At 36.4% G+C, this 10,055-nt stretch overlaps 1 protein-coding gene across 1 annotated transcript in view; it reads left to right on the top strand.

Annotated features, from left to right (window-relative positions):
* Nucleotides 1–2,203: 2,203 nt before the first annotated feature.
* rgma (repulsive guidance molecule BMP co-receptor a) overlaps nucleotides 2,204–10,055 on the top strand; it is a 42,851-nt gene continuing 34,999 nt past the window's right edge. Inside the window, exon 1 of the mRNA XM_079875069.1 lies at nucleotides 2,204–2,273. The gene's annotated coding sequence lies outside the window, so the exon portion shown is untranslated. The remainder of the gene's footprint in view (nucleotides 2,274–10,055) is intronic.

Raw genomic sequence — 10,055 nt, 5'->3', positions numbered from 1 at the left:
TTACTAATGAGAGTCAGACTTGTAACCCGAAGGTTGCGAGTTCGATTCTCAACAACAGCAGGAAAATGTAGGTGGGGGAGTGAATTCAGTTCTGACAAATTCCAAGTATGGGGTTCCATACTTGGCCTTCAGATCACGTCGCGTCACTTAGAATGTCTAAAGTGGACCATCGAAATAAAGTGTTATCAAAAGTGCTAATTAAAAAAAAATATCTATTTGACCTAGAATGGTAGAGCACCTTCTTCATCAAATTCAGTACATGCTATGAAAGTATAGGAAGATGTTCTTACAGTTGTCACAACATGTTAAGCTGGGATAGGAAAAAGTATTTAACACCAAAAAACGACACATATCAGCTCTAAATATTCATGATATGTCTCACAGTTGATTCATGTGCATTAAAAAAACGATTATTGTTAAAAAATCTGGAAACTGAGTCAAATCAAAGTTTTAGTTTTTTGTGAAGTACAATGTGAGCAAAACCGTTGCGGGTGCCCCAGTAAACAGAGCTTCGGTGAGGTAAACACATGCAAACACAAGCACAGACACTCTCATACACACACATTTGCAATTTGACGGCCATGTGTTCGTCCTTTCGAACTGTATTTTCTTTTATTTCTTTTTTTTTGCCGTCTTTCCACTGGGGATTATTTTCCACATTGCGAACATCTGCTTAACAGTCACGTCAGCTGGAAAAGTAAATTATTGTTAAGCCCGTCAGTGTCCGTGCATAATTTGAACTTTTAGCAAATTCAGATACAGGAAGAAACTGGCCATATGTCAGGGAGAAGACTGGGAATAATGTGAGTGACTGTGATAGAATGAGAGAATATCCAGACTTTTGACTAAACATTATAACTATGATCCACATTAATCTGGCCAAGAACCGCCCAAGACAGAAAGACACCATTTGGGTGATATGCAATGCAGCTAAATGCAATTTATTTAGATTTTATGTGCCATTTAGGGCTATCTGAAATTTATACCACAATGATAGACAACAGCAGCTATTTACAAAAAGCGTAAAAAAACTAGATGCTTTTTAATGTGAATACTGAAGATACTCTTTGCATCAAATATAAATAGACACTGCCATAACAAACTAGTAAAAATAATAATTATTATAATAGTAATGGTGTGGGCGTCTCTTGAAATGGTTGTACAGGAGAAACAGCCGAAAATGTAATAAATATACAAGCTATTTCACAACTATTCAAAAAACAGAGATGGAAAAACATTTGTTTAATACAGATAATACAGTTTGTTTGCTTGTTAAGAAATGAATACTCTTACTCAGCAAGGACACATTGATAAAAAATTAAAGTAAACCGTTACAAAAATCATTTAAAAAAAAAAAAATCACCATAATAAGAAATGTTTCTTGAGCGCTAAATTGGCATACTACAATAATTTCTGTAGGATCACGTGACACTGAAAACTGGAGTAAATTTTTTACTGGGTTTTTGATTAGATAAGAAACATTAAAAAAGCTTATCAACCCTAAACTTTTGAACACTAGTGTAACTTGCTTTTAAGTCAAACAAAACTCTAAATATTAAAGATTTCATTCCAGTGATCTGGCAAGCTTTGACATATCTTAAAGTTGATACACCTTGTAAACATATATGTATACAAGAAGATGCATAATATAGCCATTCAAATTAAAGCCACTTTTGTGAGAAACATGCATCAGACACTCAGCGAGCAGACTGTTAAATCTAATCATGTTTGGTAAAACTTTTGGCTGAAGAGAGATAAGTTTATTCACTTCTACTAAAATGTTTAAAAGGTTCCCCAAGCTAAATATGGATGAAGGAAGGAGGAAAAGCATTTGTTTATGCTGTAACCTGTTTCACAGCGGATGTGTTTGTGTTTACGATCGTTATCATGGATGACAGCTCTTTGTCACGCTCATCTTCATGCTTGGTAATGTCTACGGCTTGATCTACCACAGAACAAACGAAGAAAGGGAAGTGAGTTGGAGAAAAACGCAGGCCTGGAGTTCTGTGTGCCTTTTCAATGGTATTCCTGAATGAAAGAGATTACAATCTGGCAAATCCACATCTCACCATTATCAAGCGGGACTTATACATGTATATATTCGCCTGACTGCAAAAGAAGAGCCGGGCTTGTGATAAACACTCCTCCTCCTTCCCTCTCTCTCACTCTCTGTTTCTTTCTATCTGCATGTGAGAAAAAGCTACCTTTGAATGCTTTTGCAGAGAATTGCTGGTTTTCCCAGGCAGGGTTGAAAGGCCACCCCATTCCCAGCGGTAAGTTGCTTCTCAAAACTGAAAGTCGGCATGGCACAGTTGTGATAGTCTTTTCTTCCCTATTGTGACATATGAGTGAAACAGCTTCTCGAGCAAGAAAAATGGAGGATGGGACTTGAGTTTGTCCATTGGGAATTGATTGGATGGTTTGTTTTTGCTGTGATCAAAAACAGGTTGTCTCACCCTCATTTTGGGAAACACATCATCTGAGAAGATATATCATCATATCATATCATCCTATAATTTGGTTGAACACTTGCAAAGTCATTGCAAGAGGGAGGGGACGTTATTTTGATTACGAGGGCACATGACTATAAAAAATTATAATGAATACAGCAATATTCCATAAAAAATGTGGAAATGTCTATTTTGATTTCATGGTAACTTTACATATTATAACTTCTAAAGGGCCATTTACATTACACAGTTTTCAACTAAAAAATGGGGGAAAAAATATGCTTTTTTGCCATTTATTTACATGACAATGGCATTTTGGCAGCCTGAAAATGCAAGCTTTTGAAATTGGGTTTCAACGTGCAAATTATTGAAAATGATACCGTTATCGTCTCAGTGTAAACAACAAAAACGCAAATTTGTGAAAACGGTGACGTCATGCGCATGCGTATTAGGTGTTCAGTCTATTGGCGCGTAGTGTTTCTTTACCACGTGACATCGCCAACTACTGGTCTGGCAGCAGAATACAGCATTTTTAGTCGTTATCTCGGATCCGTGTGAACGGGGTCGTTTTGACAACGTTGTCGTCTGTACGTGAAAAAAAGAAGAAAGCGTTGTCGTGTAAACATACCCTAAAAGAGAACTTCGATCATTCTCTGTCTCTTTCTCTTCCACATTGCATTCCTTCCTGGGCCTCCGTACCCCCTCAGCCTGGGCTGAATGAGAAATCAGCATCTCTATAAAACGCCTTTTTACGCGTGACCCACTCCTCCCCCCACTCCCCAATAACCCCTCCTTGGCCTCCTCTCTGAAGTTGGGAATCCATAGGAGGTTTATTTGAGATGCAGCACTAAGCGTGAGAACTATTAGGTTGGGAAAATCCATCCAGCCTCTCTGAATGGACAGCATAGAGGCGTTCCGTCATTCCAAAATTCAGACATCTCCGGGGTCTTTTCTTACACGCTCCCAGCACAACCGGGTTTGTTCTCAGTCGGCTCTAACAAAACCAGCTGTCGCCCATACAAAACTGTCATTGCCGCAGTGCTGATCTCCCTGATTGAGCCTTTTTGTGGTGTCACTTGAGGTCCTTTGTCAACATTAGTTGTTTGTACTTGTTTTTTGATTTGAATATATTATATGAGATAGTTTTGTGTGTATGAGTTTGTGTGTTTGATTGACAGAAGCGAGGAGCCGGCCGTGGAATTGAGACGCAGGGCACACATCAGATGCTTTCTGTGAGGTTTGGAGGATGCTTAGTTACTGCAGTCTTGGAATGAAAACGGGAGATGCTCGCACAATGAGACCCAGCAGTTTTATTCACTTCTCCCTTCATTTGGATTTCCTACCATGATCGCAGTGCCTGTGTGAGACCCTGTTAGAATACCATTAGAGAAAACAAGCGAAAATAGCAAGGAGGACAAAGTTGTTGTTATTTTCCAAAACTAAGCTTTCTGACCCACATTAAAGTCCAATTTAGACATCACATATATGAATAATGCATCGTGGGTTTTATTTATTGAGTCAGTTTGTAGCGCTGTTTTTTTCTGGTTTAATTATTCATGTAAATGCATTAGAATTTCAAATTTTATATGATCACGGCACCATTGGGATGCAACAAAAATTGCGTTATTAGAGCATTAATGTGCTTTTTGACCTTTTCTTTCATCTGAGTATTTGATTAGACCTGCAAGTCAATTTGACTAGAGCAGAAGTACATGTATTAACCTATCCACGAGTACTGTAATTCATAAAGTATGTTTTGAACTAAATGCTTGGGCTTTTTTCCAAGCAGACTGTTTCTTGGGAAAGCAGAGGATTTTTTACCACGTAACCTACAGTACCAAACAAAGTATTATTAATGTATTTTTTGCATTACTGCATCTTTTCAAGTTAGTCACACTGTAGGTGTATACCAATTTATTTATATAAGATTTGCAATTAAACCCACTTACCATGCATATAAAATTGCTCTATTATTGGGCTGCTTATAAAAGCAAGTGAATTTGTAACTTAAATATTCTTTAATATTTGGCAGCTCTTTGTTCTTCTACTTTTTGACATTTTTTTGATCTTCATTTCCACTAATTATCAGTTGTATTGTATTGCTTTTTTTTCTCACTTTTCCTGGAGTAGTAGTATGGCTACATCGGAGTTTGTATTGAAGTAATGATTATGGTTTTAAATTAAGCTAAGTTGAATTAAGTCTCATTGACTGTTTTAAAAAAAAGAATGAATGAACAAAAGAATAAGCATTCAGAATCAAAGGTGTTTTGCTGGATTAAAACACATAAGGCATCTCCTCCACTGCTCCTTTGAGATGACTCTAGACATTTACCGGAACATTGCCAGAGAGATTTATAGCATTCCTTCCCCTTACAGACACAACTCATCCTTGAGCAATGCCCCAGTCTTTCTTACATGCCCATCTATTTCAGCTCTGATGGCCACCTTTTCTCCCATAAGGACAGTTTTGTGAACGAAGCAGCCCAGTGTGGACAGCCTGCATTTAACATGTTTGAGAAATATATTAAAATTGATATGACAGTAATCCTCTAAACAATGTACCGTCTTATACCCCCCTCCCTACCGTTTTTTTCCGCAGAATGTGCTCAGACATGCCAGTCAGATGGCAGACTTGTGGAAAATGTGGAAAAGCAACTCCCATACGCACTGTCCCACTTCTCCCTGCATAACTCTTGATCCTTCATTAAACATTTCATGGCTGACATATAGTAAAGCTCTAGTCTTTTCACTGCCACAATGTCAGAGCAAAACGACACTGAAGTGGTTTTTTATCTGTAGCCCTTTATAGTAATGATGTATTATGCAAAGATGGGAATTTTCTATTTACAGGATCTCTGTCTTGGGCCATATCTAAATTTGTACACTGAAAAAAAATTCTTGCTGGAACACCTATTGCATTTTAGCAATAAATAAGCAAAGCCCTTATTACCACATAAGCAGAATGTATGATAACTTACAAATTAAGTTGTACACGTTTATACAAATTCTTACAAATGCCATTTGTTGTCATTTTGATACAGTATCCGTATATCCAATGAACCACTATATAAACTACAGTTTTACTACAGCATTTATTTTCAAAAGGAAGGGACTGTAATTATTAATCGTCAGAGACGCTGGATTTTTTCGTTTCTTTCGAGCCAGCAACTGGAAAAAATGCAGCTGTCATGCTTTTGTTATCACTGGTATAATGAACATTACTATGCTGACTGAACCCTCAGTTCTTATGCATCTCAGTCTGATCAGCTGAAAACCCACAATGCACATCAGACATGAATATCATTTGCCATTTTAATCTGTCACAGCAGATTCTCAGTATGAAAACGATATTCTTCCGCCATGCCTAAAAACACACACATTGCCAAAATGAACACTCAGCCATGCAGCCATGTAGATTTTGAAAATGCTGCATATTTGAATATGTATGAGAGGCTCGTTTTGATTCAAACTGAGAGTGAGTTTGATGGCCATGGATTGCAATGAGAGTACAGCAGGAGGGCGATTGTAAAATGTGTTGTAAAGGGCAGAAGTGAGGTTTGTCTGAGGCGAGACAGATGTGTCCATGTCAGGTGACTGATGTGACCTGAGAACAGCTGGCACAGTGTGGTAGTGGAAAAGAATCCAGGCTGCTAATGGCCACCAACAGAATTTATGATGCACAAAAAACAAAACCATTCATTTTAAGGCATCCAATATAACACTGGGACATTAAACATAAACAGGTCATTATCAGGCTGGTGCAGTGAGTTTCTGATGCTACCTGAGATGAGAATGTGATCACCCTGATTTTGTCAAGTAAGGCATGTTTCTGGATTCAACATATTTTGTTGATGCTGGAACAAAATTCTGGTCCTAAATTGTGTCCTAACCATATCCCTACCCCTCAGCCGAGCCCTATATAACTTATCCCTAAAATCAGAGGGAAATGCTAAGTGCATAACACTAATGTAGAAGCACCAAACCCTGGTTGTAAGCCTAAACTGGGCATAAACTGTAAACCTATCTCTCAAATCTGGTTAGCTGATTGAAACTTTGTTCCAGGATCAACAAAGATATTGATCCAGGAACATGTTGTACTTGGTGAAATCACGTTCACCATGAGAATGTAGTGTAAAATCTTCTACACATCATCTGCCCAGTGTGCGTTTCTTTAGTACACATCATTTACATGACTTCCATAGCATGGGGAAAAAATACTATGGAAGTCAATGGGGCCCATAAACTATTTGGTTACCAACATTCTTCAAAATATCTTATTTTGTATTCAACAGACAGGTTTGGAAAAACTTGAGGGTGAGTAAATGATGACAGAATTAAAATCTTTGGGTGAACTATCCCTTTAATTAAGTAGGCCTTAATATATGTGCCATAAAGAAAAAAGAAATGTGCTTAATTGTATGTGCACTTTTAGTGTGCTTTAAACCTTTAGGTTATTTAGATATATCCTAAAGTACACTGAAAGTGGACACAATTAAGCACACTTCTTTTTTTCAAGGGTATGTATACGCTAACCTTAAAACAAATTTAATCATGTTTAATCATTCTGTTAGAAGATAAGCTGAAATAGCGATAAGTTGAATGAGTCTGACTTTAGAATAATTGAAAACTGTTCTTGTCTTCAAAACCACAAATGATCATTAGACCATTTGTCTTTTACGTTTTGAGTTTATTTACTTCTATGCTTTTTTCTGTCTCTTTAAGAAGCGCTTACAACAGACTAAATGGAATAGTTTATATAATATAGTATATCATACATGTTTATTTTTGAACTAAACTCCTTATAGCCTGCTATATCCGCTCCATTTAATACATTTGACCACATTTACATTAGTATAGCAAATTTTTTGACAAAAACACAATGCTAAAATGTACTGGGCCTGGTCATTTGTCAGTTTGAAAGAATCAATGTCTCACCAGCCAGTGCCTGTTTTTATATTCGGGACACAATTTCATAACTTCCTCAGACATATAGGCTCATATTTCACGAGACAGAGGCTGTCGAGAGGACGTCTTGCCTCTTGACACATCATAACTTGTAGAAACTTTATGGTGAATGATCATTGTTCTTTTATGTGTCATTGCAGTACTCTTACCCTTTCTCTTGACTCTTCCCCATCTACATTATTACAGTAATGTAGACAGATGACAAAACGTCTCTCACGCTTTCCATGTGACTGCATTACAGCGAGTATTGCGGCCATTTTTGTGTGTGTGAACAGCTAGGTCAATGTTTGCATGTGAATATGTGTGTGCTAGAAAATGTGTAAGACCTTGTCTCTTCTCATTAACTGGATCCATAACCTGCTCTATAGTGGAACAAATGGGGTTGTAGTTTCAACTTGCCCAACTCTTGACAAATGACTTATTTTCCCCATCCACTGCCTTCTGCCTGCCTAAGGTGCTGAAGTGACAATGATGCAGGTATTCTGTGTCTCAGCTAGAACAGCTTTGAGGTTTTCAGAAGGTTTGCAAGCATGGACACCCCCAGGTGCATTTATGTCTACACACACACAAAATAAACACACAATGACTAAAGAGTGATATCGTCTTTTAACAGCTGCACTGCTGTAACACCTTGCTCAGGTTCACAGACCCGAAGAGCAACAAATAAACACACATGTGCGCATACACAAAGCACGCATACTTAACATATCCGATTGCAATCCAGGCCCATTTAGCCATCAGATATTCATTTAACAATAAAGGAAACCGTAGTGTGTGAAACGGCATTGTGTTTTGGAGAATTCCCTGAATCTCCGAGGAGTTTTGTGTTTGTTCTCTGACCTCGAGCCCTTAATCTCCCTCTCGTCAACGCAGATTTGCTGCTTTTGACACTTCGCTTTGCAGTGGCACAAATTCAGCAGACAAGCTGACAAACCAGGTCAAGGTGTAAAGTGAGCTTGCACCTGTGGCTCTTTTGTTCTTTCAGCATGTCTCAGAATAAGGTCTGCGCAGAACTGAGCTCTGTCATACTTACAGCTCCTCGAATAATTTTAAATATTTGATTATTTAAATATTATCTCACTGTTAAAGATTACTCATGCAGATACATGCTGCAATATACATTTTCTAAATCAGTATTTTATAATTTTACAGTATTTAGTCTTATTTTTTCATTTATAAGCATCCTTAGAACCATGTGTTGTGAATAGTTTAAAAGTAATGCATTACAATATTGTGGTACGCCCTAAAAAAGTAACTAATTGCGTTACTTAGTTACTTTTTATGGAAAGTAATGTATTACGTTACCTTTGCGTTACTTTTTCTCACCTTGTTTGTTTAACAAAATAACTGAAAAAAATACTGAATCTGTTTTTGTGCAAGTGAGATGATTAAATGTAGGCTCACATTTAGTCTAGATCTACAATAACCATCATGTTCACACACAACGCCTCTGCACTTATTCCTGATTTCTCTCTACATGGGGACAGGAGAGCTGTCAGTCAATAAATGAGAAAAACAAATTATCTTGCATTATGAAAAAGTACCTCAGATATTTTGTTGAAACTGTTAAAGTAATGCATTACTTTACTAGTTACTTGAAAAAAGTAATCTGATTACGTCATGTTACTCACGTTACCCAACACTGCTCAGAACAAGAGAATATATTTATATTCTACTCTCATTGGCAAAAGAAAAAACATAAAAATTTGTTGGATTTGTGCTTGAAACTAGAAAAAATAGAGACAAAAATATACTGCAAAAGTGACTTTCTAATGAGTCTTTTTGACTAGTCTTTTGTAAAAAAAAAAATTTTTTAAATCACAAAACAAGATTAATCTTGATAATTAAACAAGACATTAACCCTATAATATTTGATACACAATTTTTCATGGCCTCCTAATTATCAACATGATCAAATCTTTGCTGAAAAACCTGTTGTACGCATTGCATGATTGCATGCCATCTGTTTATAATTAAAAAAAAATCAAGTAAAAGGTTTTTTAGTATGATTATAAAAACATCCCTCTTCAGGTCATGGTACGCGTCTTATTGCTGTGAAATCTTTTCAGATTTTTATGAAGTAAATGTCAAATTTCAAGATGAACACTTGCAGGGCTGAATAGGTTTACATGATTATCCATATATCATTTTTAGACAAATCATGTTAAAATGTAAGTATCAAATATACATCAGGCTTTTGAGGAATGTTTATTTGTACATTTCCCAATCATCCTATTTTTATCGTATATGTTTTGCCCTCCCACAATAAAAACAGGCATTTGATCATAAAAAGGATATAAATATCATCTTACAAAGATATTATTGGAAGATAAAGTGTGACAAGTGATATGCATATACAGTTTTAGCAAGTAGTCTGCTGTACTTGTAAATGAATTTCATTTAATTTTATTTTAACTAATTGCATATTTTTGCTCAGTTTGTGGCTCTGAATAAAATCAAGTTGTTTTTTTTCTTGTCAAGTATGACAAGTCAAAATATGATACTCAACAAAAAACACATGCAAACTTTTTTGTTGTCAATAAACTGCTCTCAAAAATTAAATAAATAAATAAATCTGGCTATTATATTATATGTCAGGGTTTACAGGTTAAGATTCGCTTTCATAAACTGTATTATCTT

This window comes from Squalius cephalus (assembly GCF_949319135.1).
Source record: "Squalius cephalus genome assembly, chromosome: 6".
NCBI lineage: Eukaryota > Metazoa > Chordata > Actinopteri > Cypriniformes > Leuciscidae > Squalius > Squalius cephalus.
This window is presented reverse-complemented; position numbering and strand designations above follow the sequence as displayed.